At 33.3% G+C, this 20,150-nt stretch overlaps 1 protein-coding gene across 1 annotated transcript in view; it reads right to left on the bottom strand.

Annotated features, from left to right (window-relative positions):
- LOC126774100 (frizzled-2) overlaps positions 1-20,150 on the bottom strand; it is a 272,688-nt gene that overhangs the window by 46,564 nt on the left and 205,974 nt on the right. Inside the window, exon 5 of the mRNA XM_050495427.1 lies at positions 18,130-18,171. The gene's annotated coding sequence lies outside the window, so the exon portion shown is untranslated. The remainder of the gene's footprint in view (positions 1-18,129; positions 18,172-20,150) is intronic.

Below are 20,150 nucleotides of genomic sequence, written 5' to 3'. Positions count from 1 at the left end.
GGCTTATAAACGAGCATTTAAAACATTTGTCAATTCCAACAGAAAAGTATGACAAAATATATTATGTACGGTCATTATTTACATATGTCACCGCATATCATTTTAGAAGCTATTAATAGAAACATAGCTAATTTGTTGGAAACGGAGTAATTATATCCAAATATTTCTTTTTATAAAGATGCTCAAAGGAGAAAGCTAATTAAAATAATAAGAAGATAAAATTAATTTATGTCGATGATCGTAGTCGATCGTACGGTTGTTAACATAACTTTGCAAGCATTCAACAGTATAGCAATTAGCAATACCTTTGTTTCACCAGAAATTATATATACATTACAATCAATATGTAGCTATGTAATGGAATAGCGTAGCGTAAGTTTACACCAAAACAAGCTCATTTTAGTCAACTACTCTGTGTACATACAACATGACACCCGACACCGCGTTACCGACCTGATAAATCATCCCTTAATAAAATATAAACCGGCTGTTGTATGTGCATTGAATTATTATATTTATTTATGTTATAACAAATTGTATGCGGAAGATATGGGATTCGGGATTAGGACGATAAAGTGTCAGAATTAATCGTTTGTATAATAAACGTTTAACACTCAAGTTCAATCTATTTATTTATATTAATATTTTAAATGTTTTTATAATATTAAAAACATGTGGCGGCAGATTAACTAGTCGGTCGATGGCAACCAAACAAGCCGTTCTTGTACCACAAATAATTTGTTCTATCTATCCATCGATAAAGTGTCATTGTACCATTATTAGTTATTGTAAATGTGGAGATAAATATTAATTATTTTGATCAGATTAAGGCGACACCCATTATTAGCTTCCTTTCAACATACCTACGACAATTATGACGCACAATTAACTTATTTATACGTTATTTAATACATCGTGACATTTATTATTTGATAACAAAGTATTGGCGCCTGAGATACGGTCAATATATGAGAGTATTACGTACAGCAATAATTGTGCAAACAACGTCGCCGACGTTAAGTCGTCACAATCGTACATAAACTTTGGTACTGTAAGAAGTAAAAAAGAAAGTAACGGCTTCCTCTGTCCTCTGTCCCATTCCGTTGCATTGGAGCGTTGAAGCAGAGTCGTGAAATAAACTCCAAACTGAAGGACTTGACACGGCAGTGAGACAAGCAGTTATTATTATAACTGCTTGTCCATTTAAAAGGGGAATTATGGGTAGTTTGGACGGTTGATTCCAAGATCCCGTATTTTTTTTTGTTATTATTGAATATGTAGGCGGACGAGCGTATGGGCTACTTGATGGTAAGTGGTCAGCAACGCCTATAGACGTTGGCATTGTAAGAAATGTTAACTATCGCTTACATCATCAATGCGCCACCAACCTTGGGAACTCAGATATTATGTCCCTTGTGCCTGTAACTACACTGACTTACTCACCTTTCAAACCGGGACACAACAATAAAAAGTACTGCTGTTTAGCGGCACCTGATGAATGGATACCTACTCAGACAAACTTGCTCAGAGCTCTACCACCAGTATGCAAAAATGCAATAATACAATAAAACTGATTAGGTTTTTCCGCCTAGTATTTCTGTGGCCCGAAGTTACCAATATGCCAACACGCCCACAACTCGATAACACGTAAACATACTCGGTAACACTAAACATCTCTCTCCTATCGTGTCAAATTGTCGTATCTTTGGACTATTAGACTAAGGAAATACAGAATCGCCCTGCGTTTACAAACATCTGCATTTTAATATCTCCTGCGCAGTTGTGCATATCAATTTATTTCTGGAAGATATAATCGTTAATAATTAAATGCGAGTAAAAACAGTAAAACTTGCTGGCGTCATTCACAGATACAAAATATTTTGCGTGTAAAAGGTTGACGTATAGTCAAACTCCTCAACAATGGCTTTTTAGTAAGGATTCCTTGACTAAATGAAGAGTCCCTTATGACATATATTTTATATTAAATCATAATAAATATATTAATATTATTATCATGTTAATATTAAAAAAAAACTGTTATTGTACTCAAAATACACCAAAGAATGTAATTAAACTTATCGAAATATATTTCAATATTGACACAAATGTTTTTAAACACTGTAATAAGGGCGCTCATATTGAATTAATCAGACGCAACTGAACAAACGGACGGACAAATAGTCTGCTCAAAATTAAATAGACCTTCATTTAAATATTGTTATAATAATAAAAAACATGTTGCAGCACATTTATACTAAAATTAATTAGAAAGTTATCTATGTATATAATAGTAATATAAGTAAAATTCCCGGTGAGAATTATAACTGACTTTTTAAGTGCATAAATTATTTGTGGCGAAGGGTAGCTTCGTAAGGAAACCTGCATGAATCACTTGCCCCTCCCCCAAGGCCTGTCTCTCCTCTTTAGGGAAGGAAATCTTTGTCCAGTTGTGGGACATTTACGCTGTCACTATCAATTTCCAAATATAATTGAGAATGACCTCTGAACAAATATGTTAGGTATAAAGTTAGCTTACAAATGTCAATGAACCTAAACACGAAATACTGATGTTTTTTTTTTTTAAATTATTATACAGATATTACAAAAATACGTTTCGAACTTCAATGGGTTATCATTAAATATTTATTATTATACAGGTGATAAAATAAAATAGCTGTCGCAAAAGGTTATATTAAAAGATAAAAATTTTATTTTTGTTTATGCAATTTATGTATATTCTGTTAAATAATATATTTTTTTCGAAAACAATTTATCTTTATGTGAACAACACATAAATACAATATGCGGATTTGAATTGGAATAAACAAAATTAAAACATTTACTTTAAAAACACTCCATAAAGTCAGGTCACAATAAAATATAAAATATGTAGTTCCACCGCCCATGTATTTTAATATTAATTTTCATTATCATACGAAACGGCCGTTAAACGACCTGCCGTAGGCGTTCACTTTCATAAATAAATACAAGCATATTATATCTAATTTAAATGTTATAAATATGGGATAATTTATAATCAACAAATAGACACCTTATTGTATCGAGTCATGAATTATTTACGTTATCAATTTAACGCCGGTCCGCAAATATTTATAGTCTGACTGAGAGATAAGTTGATCATTGCACCGTCATGTATTTGGATCAGTCGGAACGAGGATAACTACTTCAAAACGAGAACCATACGAGTTACATTATAATCCTTACTAATATTATAAAAGAAAGTTAGATTTTAATTAAGAGATTAATTAAGACGTGAAAGCGTAAAAATTTATTTATTATTTTTATATGTTATATATTTATTAGCATGAAATTTTGCATACACGTCCGCAGAGGTACAAAGAACGAATTAGGGTCTATAACATGGGCGGGCGAAGCCGCGGTCGAAACATAGTGAACAATATAATGAAATTTACGCTTGTCATGTCAATAGTCTAAATTTAAAGCGGGTGAAACTGCGAACTAACTACTTTTATAGTAATATTTTAAGCTGAATTATTTTACAAAACGTGCAGTATATTGTGGTAAGTTAAATTTATATTGGTTTGGTAGTTTTTTCAGTTAGGCATTACAAAAAAAAAACATTTATAAGTATATCTATATATAGATTTATCACTTAGAATCAGTGTCAAGAAATATGGCAGATTTTTAAACTGGTCGGTATTTTTTTTTTAAATATATATTTGCACATACTAAGAAATGGTTTTTCGAAATCGAACACCCATAGGGGTTAAATGTGGCCATTATAACCCCTTTAGTGCGTATGAGATTGTATGTAAACATAAATTAGTACTTTATTATGATTAAAAACAAATATTCAAATAAGGTCGGCATTCAGCGTATTTTAAATAAAACACGTTGAGACCACTACTGAGCTCGGTACAGATAAAATAAAAAACGCACAGCGCGTAACAGCTAGTTACTTATAAAACCACTTAGTAGGTTATGTGTAACAGTACTACAGTATTCACTTTCGCGTTTGTACTACAATGAATCTAGAGGACCAATGTATTCAGACCTAGTATCTTATGAAGTTGTTTGAAAATCTCAAAGAAAGTGTGACAGGCGGTGTTACTTCAGAGCTCATTGTAAACTAGTCCTGGAATCTTTGTTTTGAATTATTCAGTGGTGATTAGTATTCTAGGCGATGCCTAGTGACGTCATGTAAGGACTTCTTGTAGATCTATGAACTTAAATAAACGGTTGTTGGTTTCGTCGTCTAATAGTGGGCTTAGTAAGGAAGGCGTTTGTTATCCGTACAGTCTCGAATTTTTTATTACTTGACAACGTAACTGTTAATCAGTTTTTAATTTTTTTTTCATATATATATTTTTATGGAATAATTTTTTTGCTTTCAATAGTAGCAGTAGTTCAGTAATAGTAGTAATTGTACCGTTGGATGTACAAATGTATATTTAGCTTAAAATGGTTTGAAAGTATTACTTCAAATGTTAACTATATTAATTGACAATATTTCTGTATTTCATTTTGTTGTTGGACGTAAATTTTATTTGTAGTCCAGCTGACGACCTTATATAGATATTTTATATAAAGAAATAAAATATCATTGACTTTTCCTTACATTTGTGTATTTTATGAAAGTTTATAACATAACATCATTAAATCAGTTTGTTAATAAATGTACAAATAATATAAATCTTGTTCGTTAATAATTCTCAAACAATAAATCTTGCATTCAATGCATTCTAATAAGGTAACGAGATTCTCGTACAGATACTTATAAATACTAATAAACGAAACGGCTAGACAGATATTTAATACGATTTAAACAAAATTTTATGTATAATTTAATATTGTAATAAAATATATTCCGCAATGTCGCGTGGGTCGGCCATTTTGAATTTCGAAATTAACAATATAAATTCAAATTTGGCGCGAACGAATGTTTTATAATGCAAATATTTTTGAAAGCTCGATTGTGAAAATCGTTCTGTTAGTGGCCAGGGACAATATGAGGTTTTAACATACTTTTTTAATCTTTTATATGTTGACGTATGTATAAAATTAATTTTAATAATCATTGCTGGAATATCGACTGAAGTATTATTAACATTATATGTTATACTTTAATTATAGATCTTTCGTTAAAAAAAACTTTTAATTATTCTATTTAACATTACTTTTATAAAAAGTTAGCATCATCAGTCATTTAAAATGTAAGTCAGACATGAAATAGTTTAAAATCTCTCGCTTAGTTAAAGTTTTATCAAGAACTACGGGATGGCGACACCGGAGGTCTGTTTCTATCGGACAATAGTGTTGTGACAACAATAACACAGCGAGAAATGTTGACTTAAGAAGCGAGTGCAGGCGATATGAGACCACCTACACCAGGCCATTTGCTGCACCTAGCTGTCAAAACCGAAATAATGGCGTTGGGCATACATGAAAGTGTCGTCTTTATGATCGAACGATTTGTCTTCTTTACAGGAATGTGATAACATAATTGAATTAAAGAAGGGATGATATAATAACTATGATTTCGATTTTACTTACTACTTTTTGAAAACAAAAGTTACAATTAAGAATTATTTATACTTCCATTAAATAGTAACACAAACGAAATAAAATAACGAACTTAAAAACGTCATTCTTTTTTGGAAATTTAACGAAGGACATATAATAAAATCCGTTCTATTTTCAACGTTGGACTGAATTAAAATACTATCATCGCTTTTGTAAATTAAGCTTATGGAGTCGCTAGCGCTGGACGTGTGGCGCAGTTCGTGACAGATCCAATCGATTAGAACATTCGTGCTCCCAGATTCTTTAATTGGAATGAATACGGAGAAGCATCATCGTTTTTTTCGCAAAGAACAAGCGGCAAGCCTCGTTAGTGAAGCTCATGTGTGCTCGCGCGAAGCTGTCACTATCAGTAAGCACATCTCCTCATTACGACAGATTGATGGGACATAGCAAAATGCTCTTAGCCGCGACAAACCTTATAATTTATCATACACTCAACGTCCGCGACAGGTGTACCTCGTAACTATTACGAGCTTGAAAAATGCGGGAATGGATAAAAATGACAGAAGGAAAAATTAAAAAAAAAAACAACGTTCGTGGAATCGGTAGCGGGCACGTGAGATATTTGTAGTGATAATATTAGTCGTGGCGTTTCCTTGAACTGTCTCTTCTGAGAGCTCGTTGCTGACATATTAATTACTAATAGGGAGATGGTTTTCGTATGTGATCTTTATTGCCGTGATATGATATTTGGCTCACGAGTGCGGATTACATGGAGGTGCCGGCTCGTGGTTGGAATATAGAATGTCGTCTCGACGTTTTGTAGGTGCGACGTTTTTGCGTTTCTATCACGAATCGTAAATTTAATCCGAATCTTATTTATGTGTCTCGCGTTTCGTTACACGTTGTGATTTATAAGTTATTTGTTATTGTTGTCATATATTTTTCACCATTAATATTTTTGTGTTTAGTTATTACTATTTAATTGCTTATTAGTATTTCTAGTAAATTGCTACAAATTTTGTTTTAACTATATCTAAATAAATATGTACAGTTACAAAAATAATTTTATGTGTGGTATAAATAAAATATTAAATCTCATATAAAATTTGTCCACTACCAGCTAATATTTTTTCCAAAAGCATTCATCATTCGTCTATTTCAGTTTTCAAATAGTTATAGTTATAAGTTAATAATCAAAAATCTTTACAAGGATTATATTTTTTTTGTATGGAAAGTCTTACATTCATTCAACTAAAGAAGCATTAGTAGATCTTACTGAGAAATTGAGTTGTCAGACTCGACAATAGATTCACATGAATGGCGGATGCTATTTATCACAATTGGCAGGTAAATTGTTTACTTAAGGCCAATTTGAGATAAAAGCCATGCCAAATTTCGTCATAAAGGCACTCAGGGCTGGCGTAGGCCGTGCCGTATCACCAGATCTTCGACCCATAAAATTGACTTTGTCACTACTCATAAATCTTCCCGCTGAGCGCCAAAAAAATGAAAACATGGCGTCGTTCTTGAATTCATCCGTCGGCGTCGGATGTTTACACAACAGTCTACCCTCGCGCAGTTTTTTTGACATTCCTTTTGTGCTCAGTTTAGTTTCAAATGCTTTTACACACTTTTTTTTAATTCCAGAAAAATTGTCTATTTGTTTCACTTAAATGAAGTTGTCAAAAGTATTTTATATTCAGTCTAGCTATAAAATAGATATCTTATGCTAATGTTATTTAGCATATTCAGTTTTAAACTGCTCTGAGTGCTATTATCGGAAAAATATGATGTTTTTTAGCTGAGACGTATGAATTAATATCGGATGCGTTGGATCGTCGTTTCCTTTACGGCCTGGAGTGGCGCCAATAAAACAAGTCTTAAGAAGTTTCTGCGAGTGCTCTGCTATAATTCGTATCCCGGGATGGCAATAAATGTCACCAAGGGCTGAGAGTACCATATGCAAAATATTATGAATAATACTCCAGCAAACTAAAGTTTAAAATCGTTATATTTTCAATCCAATAAATGTTTACATAAATCGTTTCAGATTCACTTTTACTATTCCCAACTGACTGTTTTTTAAACGATCGTCGTTATTTTATCATATAAATTTTCCAATCTCCTTATTTTATGATTTTTCTATAAATTAATTAGCTCGAGCTTGGCTTATTAAAAAAATAATCAAATATAGCACGATGTCAATACATTAAAATAAATATTTTTAATATTGGTAACCCTGGCCTGGACTGTGTACGTGGCACTATCATTCCCTTCTGCCTGGTTTTGCAACCACTATCGAATGTCTCCATCTCGGAGGCGCTGCGTTGGCGTCTCTCTCACGAAGACATTGTCGGCATGTTGCCATGTATAAAAAATTGATAATGCTACCAGGTAAAAAAAATATTCAGTTTGAATTGTGTAATTCCTTATTACATATACGTATGTGTACTATATATGCTATATATTCATACTAGGATATAAATAAAGTCAAATATTAAAATGTTTTTTTTTTGTTCACGAAGTTATTAAGAATTTTTTCTCAAATATCATGCTGAATTAAATTTTATGCGTTACGTTTTATTTTCATTTGTCATTTCATAATTTTTTAAAATTGTTTTTATATATTTCTCGGTTTAAAAATGTAAAAGTTTAGTGCAAGTGTTAAGATAAAAAACGGCCATTTCTGAACGATGCGGTTGGTGTCGTGTCTAGTTTACGAGCTATGGTGTAACATTATTTATGTGTCGAGTTGAGCGCGGAAGTAATTATTACAGTTATTAGTGTGATTTGCGGCGGTGCATGCATTATGGAATTGTAATAAAATTTCTTATTTTAATTTTACTTACATAATGTTTAGTTATGTATTATTGATAAAATTAAACTTATGTAAATATATAGAAGTAGAATTAATAAGCTTACTCCGTGTAAAAGTTTATTTTAAGGAATCTTTTTTTTATACCAGTTTAAAAGTTTGTAGATATCTCACTTATGGATCAAGGCTTTCTTCTACTAAAGAGAGGGTTGGGAGCTTATTCTACCGCATAGCTTCAGTGCTACCACATGTTGCCACACGCCAGATGGTAAGTGATAACCACAGTCACACAGATTGTGCGGTAAGAAATATTAACCTGCCAATAGAAATATACCGCCAACCGTGGTAACTAAGTTGTGATGTTATGCTTGTAATGGCGTACTCATCCTTCCGACCGAGACACAGTATATTGAAATATTGACAGTCTTATTAATTTTTAATGTAAGTATAACATTTTAAGTATAACATTAAAACCCCAAGTGAAGTTCCCTTGAATAAAGGTTTATATTTCAATTTGGAGTAAATCGCAGCTGTAAATCTTCCGGAGACTATTCAAGTTTCAGACAAAGTTGGAGTTTTATCGTAAACCATCGCGGTCCCAGTTCGGCTTAGCTTGCTAACTGAATTTTATGATGCATTAAAAATGTTGGAACATTTACAGTTTAAGTTTTTTGTATTTATTCACTATTGTTTAAAAAAATATAATGCAGATATTATTTTTTTACATTTGTAAGTAAGAAATAATTTAACGTTTATTGATAATCCATATTATTATATTTTACAACATTATTTGTATATATATTATATCATATATGTATATAATAATTAATATATTTTTATTGTATAAATTATATAATGCAGTTTTCAGGTATTCCTAAGTTGATCTGAATATAAACGGTGAAAATTATACAGTAGAAAAATACATTATATGTGATAAAAATTATCTAGCTATCCATTTACATGTAGAATAAACCCTTATTCTACATGTATATATATAAACGTTTATATTGTGATACATAAAACTGTATTGGTTTACGCGGCGATATCAATTAGAGCTCCCAGTCGGCATGATTTTTTCTGACATCTTCAACAATCATCGTCACCTTTCACTCAATTTACACAAAACTCAGATATCATCACATATTCTACCGCAAAACAGCAATACTTGATATTGTTGTGTTCCGGTTTGAAGGGTGAGTGAGCCAGTGTAATTACAGGCACAAGGGACATAAAATCTTAGTTCCCAAGGTTGGTGGCGCATTGGCTATAAGCGATGGTTGACATTTCTTAGAATGCCAATGTCTAAGGGCGTTTGGTGACCACTTATCATCAGGTGGCCCATATGCTCGTCCACCTTCCTATTCTACAAAAAAAAAACCTTAATAAATTATACACTACAACTAACTACTACTATACAATTATAAACAACTAACTAACTAACTAATAATATACAACTATAAGGCTTCCTTGTCAATCACTCCGTCAATTGGTGAAAACCGTGTAAAGATCCGTTCTGTAGTTTTTGAGTTTTTCGAGTTCAGAAAGACAGACATGCAGACAGACGCGGTGGGGTGACTTTGATTTATAATGTATTCTTCTTATCGGTTATTCCACGGAATGTACATCACGAACCGGCGGTAGTTACACTTTGTAACAAAATAAATTAACAATTCAGGAGTGTTTGTATGAGCTTATACTGAATAAAGTATGTCGTGAATTTTCTGAGATTTTATAAATACGAATAATAGAACGTTGTAAGGAATTATTCGTACGCGACGTCTCGTTAATTCACTGTTGGAGTTTGTACACGGTGTAATTTCTTCAGAAACATGCAGGTTTCCGTAGAACGTTTTTCTTAACGCCCTTGAGATGAATTACGAACATAAATTAAATGCATCTAAGACTTATAATGCTTTCCCTTGTACTATTATTTTAGAATTCATATTGCGCGTTTTGTTTTTGGTCATCATGAGAACAATACACGTAGCTACAAATTTGCTTTTATTATCACGTATTCGAGTCGTTGGAATGTGTACTGAAAAATTCATACTGAAACTTGACAAACATTTCATTCTACTTTGTATTGGTTTACTCCGGTTTAAATCGTAAGTAAGCCGGTGTACAGGCACAGACCTTAAGTCGTGTTATATCATGTAGTTGGCGCTGCATAGACGGTGTAAGAAGTGTTTTATTTTTATTAAAGTGCCAGTGTCTATGGGCGAAGGTCGTCTTCAGGTGGTTACTACATTTTAGAACGGTAACTGCAATAGTATAACCTTTACAAAACCCTTACTTGTCAACACTTATGAAAACACTAGAAGAACACGAAATAAGTCATAACTATTTGCATATATCTTCTTCCAAAGAGTCATCAAGGTTGATACAAAAAGATCAAAAACACCAAAACTACATCGCTATTTCAAAAAGTCACAAAACGTGCTTCATATGATTTATTTAACGCCATATTTATGTTCTCTACTGACGCAGACTACTTATTTTTGTTAATAATAAAAACATGACACGTATATCAACGGAGTAAGATTCGAAATAGAATAACTGAAAGCAAAAATAAATTGGTCTCTGCAGAACTTAACCATTTTTATGAAGCGTTCAAAAAATTCTTATCTCATTGATGTAAGACTTAAATTTGTGTATTCTAGCGAAGAAATACATTGTAGGCTGTTCAGAGGACAATAGTTCTGCGTGGGCACATGGGTGCACGCAGCCTTGTCATTTGACAAAATTTATGAAGTACGCAATGTTGTTAATATTTATCTTTATACATCCATCGAAGAGTTCCTAAGATAGTTTTTTTTCAACTCATAAAAAATAATCAATGTATAATAAATGTGTGCTAGTTATCGAGTATCCACTTTGTAAAGTACAAGGTCGTGTGTATTTTATGACGAACATTATGAATGCAGATTCCAGTAGATTAATTACAGATTATAAATAGTTATTGCATGTCGTTAAGACGCCTCGTTTGTCGTGTCTCTACTTTTAAGGCGAGATTGGCAAAAATGTTTCATATCTCGTTAACGAGACGTGTTAACTGATTTTGAAAAAGGCTGCAATGGTCAATTATGTCGTTATTTATTAGGTACCATTTTTTTAAAATGGCCTGACTTTCAATTATAACGCCTTTATATACAGGATCATATTTAAATGAATCCAAAAAAAGACCCTTTACGTTGCTGTGGGCTCCCATATACATTGTATGCTTTTAGAATTACGCTGATAAATAATATTTTTGAATAATGTTTTTTTTTTATATTTGAATATTTTAAGAAGACTGACGAGCAATTAGATCACCTATACCGCACACAGTTATATTGTAGCTGTGCCTGGCTCGCTAACCCGTGTAAATGGTTTTTTTTTGTTTGGAAATATTATATCTATAGTCCTCCTCATCGATTTCGATGACGGCGACCCTAAAAATTAATTGTTATTTCTAGCATGAGTAGACCAAATGACTAGTTGACTAGACCAAATTTGGTTTTAAAAACCCTACGACACGTAATATGTGTGCCGTACCCACCTAAACGATTCAACACAATGCCGATTCATTATTCATTGTGACATATATTTAAGTAGGTGATGTTATTAAAACGATGTCATGTAAGACTTTTTAGGGCGTTTCATTGTTAACGGACCTTTGTAAGACTTAATCCGGCCCTGCGTACATACGAAAAGGTTGGAAAGCCTATGATAATATCAAACGCAGGAAAGTATTATGGAATTTTGTATTATTTAGAATTTTAATCATTTTCTTTGTATTAACACATAATTCATTATTTTACAAAGAAATGCGTGTCGTAAGTATTATATATTTTCAAATATATCATTATGTAGTAACCAGAAAGATTTGTATCTAAAAAATCAGTTTTCAATAAAGAACATACAATTAATGTGGACATGTGGCAGATAGGTAGTTACTTTACTTTTACTTATAAATACATGATAATTTATACATACAAACATAATCTATTAACAATATCTTATATACTGGTAATGTTAAAATTAATTTCATGAGATATGTGGAATAATTATTGATCTTATGTTATATTTATGGTATAATATGTCCTCCTCCAGACCGATTCCGGCCATGGCGGCCAATCTCAAGAGAAATTAGCCAACTACGCAGGAGAAATTATAATGCACAAGTGTGTGCACAAACACAGGTGCACTCTCTATTCCCTAACTCTCATAATCCGATGAGACGGCAATCCGACGACCGAAGAGTTCAGGCGCAGGACCAACGGCTTTACGTGCTTTCCGAGGCGCGGGAGTGTACACACTGCCAACTTCCAGACTCCGGGCTGCTACTGAGAATTTTCTGACAGATAATCCCAATAACTTTTTATTGACCTGATCTGGGAATTGTACCCATGACTTCCGAGTCTGCGGCCTTACGTATAGCCACTAGACCAACGAGGCAGTCGTAAATATATGTATACATATATTTTATTTTGTAAGAATTGCATTTGTACAAATCGTCCTGGCTTCGCACAGGTTGATAGGGAGCTAAACGTATTTTGGATAAGATTTGCGTAAAATCCGTTCTTAGTGAGCGTTTACGTTGGGGAAGGAGTAACTGTGACATACTTTAAGTCAATCGGCTATATCGGGATAGTTTAGATCTCGTGATGAGTGGTATTTTGCTTATATATACATATGCAGTTCACTTTAATATGCTTGTATAATATGTATGACTTATAAGTCATACATCAAGTCGGGCGTGTTGGGTGGCTGATTAGAGAAAAAGTGTTCATTCGACACGCCTCCTCAAAAAAGTGATTGTCATCCCTCTTTATTACTATGTGAACTAGAATGTTTTTACGATTCCGTTTCTTCTCGAGCCAAGAGCCGACAGGGTCCACACTGAACACACTTGCTCACACGCGAACCTTAACTTGATTGTGGATTCAAATCCTGAAGCACTATTGAGTTTCCAGGTTTTAATATATGTTTAAACTCGTCTTGTTTGGTGGTGAAGTAAAACATCGCGACGAAATTTCAATCATTTAAGGCTGCTGTTAGTTTATAACGTGTATAAATAGTTTATAAAGATAAAAGGCCTTTGTTTACATTTTTGTTTTATTTTAACTTATTTTACTTTTATAAAAAAATTGGTATATATTCGGAATTTATTTATTTATTCAATTAGTCATAAGTTGACCAAGTTGACGGTAAGTGGTTACTTCTGCTCATCTGTTTTTTTTTGCGGCTGTTTTAATGTTAGACAAACCGGTGACTGGTGGCTGGTGGTGAATATTTAACTAATTATTTTGTCGCCAAACAGTTATTATTATTTTTTTCTGGTTTCAATTGTAAATTATTATTTTAGATAATCTTTTACAAGACAACTATCGAAATGAATTTAAAAATATTTATACATTCTTAACAATAAATATGTACGATGGTAAGAAGTTATATAAAAAATGATCCATTTGTTTAAAAATAGAATGTTTTACATCCGTTATATAATTTTTAATTATCAATTTTAATGAATAATTGCTTTAGCTAATGGTAGGGACATTAATGTTTTAAATATGTGATTTAATGTTATTGCTTCCAGCCTGCATCCTGGGGCGAGACCGAGGAGACGAAACCCGTTCTGTGTGTTTGTTTTAACTGTCAAAAAACACATTTGTCACGGAATGACAGCACGACTGACGTATTTACATACGTTCGATACTGAGAATGTATACATATATAATTGTGTAGGTGTTTTTGTATTGACTGTAACAATTATATTATATTTAGTTTCAATATTGTTTATAAATACTTCACTGATTACATTTTATTTCATTTAGTTTATTTAATTTTTAATATTTACGTGAGAACGTAAAATAATATGAAACACGGAGGGGAGACCAAATCGACGACGTCCATCGATTTTTGGAGGTTGTACATTTTATTTTTTGTATACATTTAAAAGCGCTCTATAATCGCTTTACACCAATATATAGCAAAATGACCATAACAATGTCGACAATAGTCGCTTAATTATTGCAACAGCATGTATGTGTCGATAGACAGTGTATCATGATTGTTGATAGACAGTGCTATGTAAGATCTGCACCCGTACGTAGTTGACGTATTTAAGACACGTACGAAACGATTTGCTTCCTCGTTTCTGATACGCACCGCCAAGGCCTGGAATACCCTCCCGACCTCCATTTTCCCCACTACCTACAATATATATACCTTCAAGTCTAGAGTGAATAGGCACCTTCTAGGCAAGCGCGCTCCACCTTAGACTGTATCTCACTATCCATCAGGTGTGATAACAGTCAAGCGCTAGCCTATACATTTAAAAAAAAATGTACAAATGCGTAAATATGTCTAAAAACTATTAATATTTCAGATTATATCATTGAAATGATGTACTTAGGAGCAAAATTTTAATTAGGTTACTTAGATCGAATATAAGAAAGAAAAACATAAATATTGAAACGAATGATTAGAAAGTTTATTATTATTATTGTACCACAGACAAAACATCAAAATCAAATATTTGTTATATAATTTGACATCCAGTTAGAAACTTATAACTTTGAGTGATGTTTCTCGGTTTGATACACTTTGTGATTTCCCCAGGCGACGCCCGCTTTCATAGCTTGCCTCAAAGATCACTCGATATTTGGAGATTCGAATACTTTTTCGTGCATTTTTAGGTTTTCGTGAAATGAGGTCATGAGTACTTATATGTGAACACATATTGGGGTGAGAAATACAGTGTTCTTAATGGACTTCACATTTTTTCGAAACATTATGATTATTATCTGATAGGAGTTTATTTCATAATTGTTCCTTTTATATAGTTTTAGCTATTCGATCCAAGTTTATATTTTATTACTTATATAATATATAACTAGCTATATCTTAAAAAATATAGTTCAAACAAAAAACCTACTCGAATTACAAAAAATACATTCATCTCACAAATCAATTCACCGAACAAAGAAACTTAAATCGATAATTTTTGCATGACTTATTTCTAATATGGTTTGTCAAAGAAAAAAAAAATGGTAACTCAAATATTAGATTTCTCTGGTCTTCTTGGTAGAATCCACATTCCGAGAGCTACCAGAGCTTTGCATTTTACTTATCTTATAAATTAATTCAAAAGTGCTTGTAAGTACAAAATAAAAGTTTGTAAGTTCGCTGTGTTTACTCCCATGTTTCGGTGCACGTAAAGCCGTTAGAGTTGCGCTTGAACTCTTTCCAGTCGTGTCAGATTTACCGTCCCATCGGATTACTAGAGTAAGGGAATAGAGAGGGCACTTGTGTTTGCGCATTCACATGTGCACTATAATATTTCCTGCGTAGCGGGCTAGTCTAGGACATCAATCAAATATTAGAACCGAAGTTAAAGAACGAAAGCTACAGCATTGCATGAATTGTGATTTGTGTGACGGCATTATGTTGAAGTTTTAATTAATAAATTTATAATGAAACATCCGTAACGAAAATGATATATATATGTAAACAAATCAGTTTCTGCGTAAATGACGAAAACATAAATATCGGTGCGTTTGAAGTGAAGCTTAATAGATCATTAATAGTCGTTGATATTTCGCTCGGCTCCACGGGTGCCGCGGGGTAACCCTTACTACGGGATGCAGGTGATACGATACATACGTGAGTTTTAAGTGATTTTATAGACTAGTATTAATCTACCCCTAAAAGACACTCTGTATTCTTGCAAATTCGTGTGCGCTTTTTATCCTCGTTGATTGTGTAAGTTAATATTGTTGTACCTCAAAAGCACATTAGTCCTGTGCTTACACTATCATCGGTCGTGTCGCATTGCAATCGAATACGATTATGAGAGTCGAGCAGTAGGAAGTGTAACTGTATTTGCATACACTTGTGCACTATCATCTTTGCGCGTTTGGTTAATCTCCATTGAGAATGATCACCGTGGCCGAAAACGATCAGGTCTAAGTATAGAATATACAATGCACGTCAAAAAACTTACGTTGCTTATTGTTGTTATTGGGCTTAAACTAAGTGAAGAAAACGAATTTGAAGTCACTTATAACTAAGATTAGATAAAACAAAAACATTTATATTTCCCAATGCTCTATTATTTGCATGAAACAAAGCAGAAAAGTATTTCATTGTAAACTTCGAAATGGAATGTTTGAGTTCCCGTATAATGATAATCGTAGCTCGTAGTAGGCGCTCGTGCTATTAGTTTTGCGAGAATTAATTTGTATGCAAATTAAAGTATTTCGCGTAGCAACGAGGTGGCGTTATTAATTTACTCCAATCAGTTTCTACGAATCGCTCGAGACTTGGTTAACGTTCTGTATTATATCGAAATGATATTAAAGTTGGGACATGCGTCCGATTCGATTACGATTGTCCGATCAGATTATCGAAAGAACACGACGTGTAATACGCATACATATATACCGCCTTTTTTGTTTAAAGTGTACTAAGTGTAGCCATTAGTATGAAAGAACAGTCTGTTTTTAAAAATATTGCGTATAAATTCTGCGGAAGTATATTTTTTTTAATATACAGTGTGATAATAGATAATTTTTTGCGTAGATTCTTATTAAATTAATATTTAATATATTCCGTAACAGCCTGTGAATGTCCCACTGCTGGGCTAAAGGCCTCCTCTCCACTTTTTTTGAGGAGAAGGTTTGGAGCTTATTCCACCACGCTGCTCCAATGCGGGTTGGTGGAATACACATGTGGCAGAATTTCAGTGAAATTAGACACATGCAGGTTTCCTCAATATGTTTTCCTTCACCGTAAAGCACAAGATGAATTATAATCACAAATTAAGCACATGAAAATTCAGTGGTGCTTGCCCGGGTTTGAACCCACGATCATCGGTTAAGATTCACGCGTTCTTACCACTGGGCCATCTCGGCTTTTTAATATATTAATAATATTTTTTAATATATTATTGATACATTAATATAATAATTTTCAAAAATATTTTATATGAAAACTTTACCTCTTCGTGAGGCTCAGATAATTTATTCAGGTATTCAAAATATCTGATGTCTGTCCTCTGTATCGGAAGGACAGATATATTTCGATTTTTAATTACTTTGCTACCGGGTTAATTTTGAAATGCAAAGTCAATTGAATACTGAGCAAATAATTGCAGTAATGCTCTGTAAGTTTATATAGCAATTATGATTTTAATAGAGTATTGGTGGAAAATGTAAATGTAAAAAATGTATTGGTAGGTGTTTTTGCATTGCATATTCCAAATCCATTGCAGGACGCTAGGCTATTCAATATCTTGTAAAAAAAATCAATTGTTGAAGTGAAAGTAGTCTTAGTTCTGATGTATCCCCAACTGCTAAGCTAGTAGGCCTTTTTTTTCAATGGAAAAACACGTTACGCCTTTCCCCCACGGGAACAGTGGGGGGGTATGTGGGGCTCGCCGGTGTCCAAGGCGCCGAGTGCACATCGAACATCGGAATAGCCACTAAAAAACCAGCGGTACCCTTTCCGTCTTAACGAGGAGCGCCACGCGATCGCTTTCGCACACTACCGTGAAGCTAGTGGGCCTGTGAGACTCCTGGACTACCATATTCTCCACAAAAACCAGAACTTTACTGCCACTATGTGACGTCATCGCTAGCGCATACCGTAAAGTTGTTTATGGATTCATGTTGATAAATCATTTGTTGGTTTTATTTAGTCTTGTTAACAAATACAAAAGACCTGCTAATGCGTATATACAGCGTATGATTGGTTGACAACCATCGATAGTAGCTGCTACCGTTCCTAACGTCAGTATAATGATTTATTAATTATTAACTTACCACTTGAGGACTGGTAATGTAATGCGCCGACGACGAGTCGATCTGTAAACAAAATGTTTATTATCGTAAAATGCAACACTTAGTAGTTAAGAATATTAAACATTCAACTATTGACTTAATTTAAACGACAGACTGTAACAATAAAATTCTTAAGTATATGGTATTCGACATTGATAGTACCTAAATAAACACTCTTAGAATGATTAACACATTGTTTATTTTTTTGTACTAAACTAACAACTTTTATGTTTTATATTAATATTTTTGAAAGATTGTAGAAATGTTGTATAAATATTTAAAGTAAAATGTAACATAAGCAAAACAAAAGTTGCACAATATTTCAAAGACAAAATGGAGTTTACTGTTCTGCTATCCCACTGTAGGTCAGAGGTATGAGTAGAAGAGAGGATGCCTTTCATCCTCTCTTTTTGATGAGAAGGATCGGAGCTTATTCCATTATATTGCTCCAATGCGGGTTGGTGGGTACACATTTGACAGAATTTAATTCGATACACGTAGATTTCTTCAAGATAGATTTCTTCAAGATATTTTTCTTCACTGCCGAGCTCGAATTTATAAACACAAAACGCACATACAAACTCAGTGGTATTTGCCTGTACTCGAACCCACAACCTTCGATTAAGACTCAAGTGTTTAAGCATCTCGTAAGCGAAGTTGTAAGTGATTTATTTTTTTTAAATTGTTTATTTTATAAAGGTCAAAAAAACAGCCAACGCCAATGCATAGTCGACCGTGATTTCAAAAAGTCCTCGAGTGCAACTCATATCGAACAGTCCTTAAAAATAGTTCTTGAAAAGGTTTAAAATAATATTAATTGATAATCATCACACTCGAAGGTGGAATTGAATGATAAATAAAAACATAATACCGGTCCCGTAGTCCCGGGTCCCGTTTTTTCCCTCTTTTTTTCGAAGCAGCTGTCCCGCGACGGGAGACCGTTTTTTAGACCATAAATATCAATTCTCACAAAACCACCCAAACGCATTTATATTTGTTTAAGTAACTTAACTTTATTCTATTGTGCTTATTTTTCTTGTGAATATTTGTGTAACTTATTAGGGATCCGTTGACTAAACCATAGAATTGCTTAATAACCTCATTAAAATTGTAGACATAATTTATAATTCTTATTTTGTTATATTCTATTTAAGATTAATTAGAAGTGATCTCTTTTTTTACTCTAAGAAACAATTAGGTACTGATATAGGTATAAATAATTAATTTAACAAAAAACTATCGATGACTTTGAAAAAAAATGCGTTTTAAGTTATCACCAAGTTGCGCCCATGCAATGTTTACGTGTATTTCGAGTGCCTGGCAAAAATTATATTTCATGATTATTTTATTTCATTCTGCGCTTCTTAAATAGGCAAAGTTATAGTTTTTCGGAACAGCAGCCGTTACACTTGTGGTTAACTAATTAAATAATGGGTTAATGTTAATTTTTTCTGCGTTTTAAGGGCGAACATTTCAGAGAGCCCAACTTCAGGCCAGTCAACTCAGATTACGTGGACTACGAAACCTTACAGCCTATGGCTGTAGAGCATGTTTGAACACGATCTGACAGTTACATTATAGGTATAGGTATACCCATGTGTATAATACTTTTGATAAAAAATATTCAGTAACCCAGTTTCTAGCTATATTAAAACGAATTTTAAGCAAACTTCGAAACATCGATTTGCAGTTTCAAAGGGATTGCGTTGTGACCGCAAAATGCGTTAACTTAATTCTGTTTATATATCTTAATACCGATTCAAAGCTCAGCAAATTATTTGTAAACACACGCTCCAGGAAATTCCCGATTTAACGCAGCACGTGCGCCGACGCCGACCTTTGTTTTGGCGCACGACGCCATCTTGTTCCACTCGAAACGGCCGCGGAAACGTGAAATGGCCGCCCGTGACCGTTTCGTGGAATTTCTAGATTAATGACTTAATAGTTAAAGTTGAACTGTTAAATGATTTAAGTTTGAATGGGCACTCGCCGAGTTGAAAGTA

The sequence above is a fragment of the Nymphalis io genome, chromosome 16 (genome assembly GCF_905147045.1).
Source record: "Nymphalis io chromosome 16, ilAglIoxx1.1, whole genome shotgun sequence".
Classification (NCBI taxonomy): domain Eukaryota; kingdom Metazoa; phylum Arthropoda; class Insecta; order Lepidoptera; family Nymphalidae; genus Nymphalis; species Nymphalis io.
The sequence above is the reverse complement of the archived record's forward strand: the minus strand, read 5'-3'. Positions and strand labels throughout refer to the sequence as shown.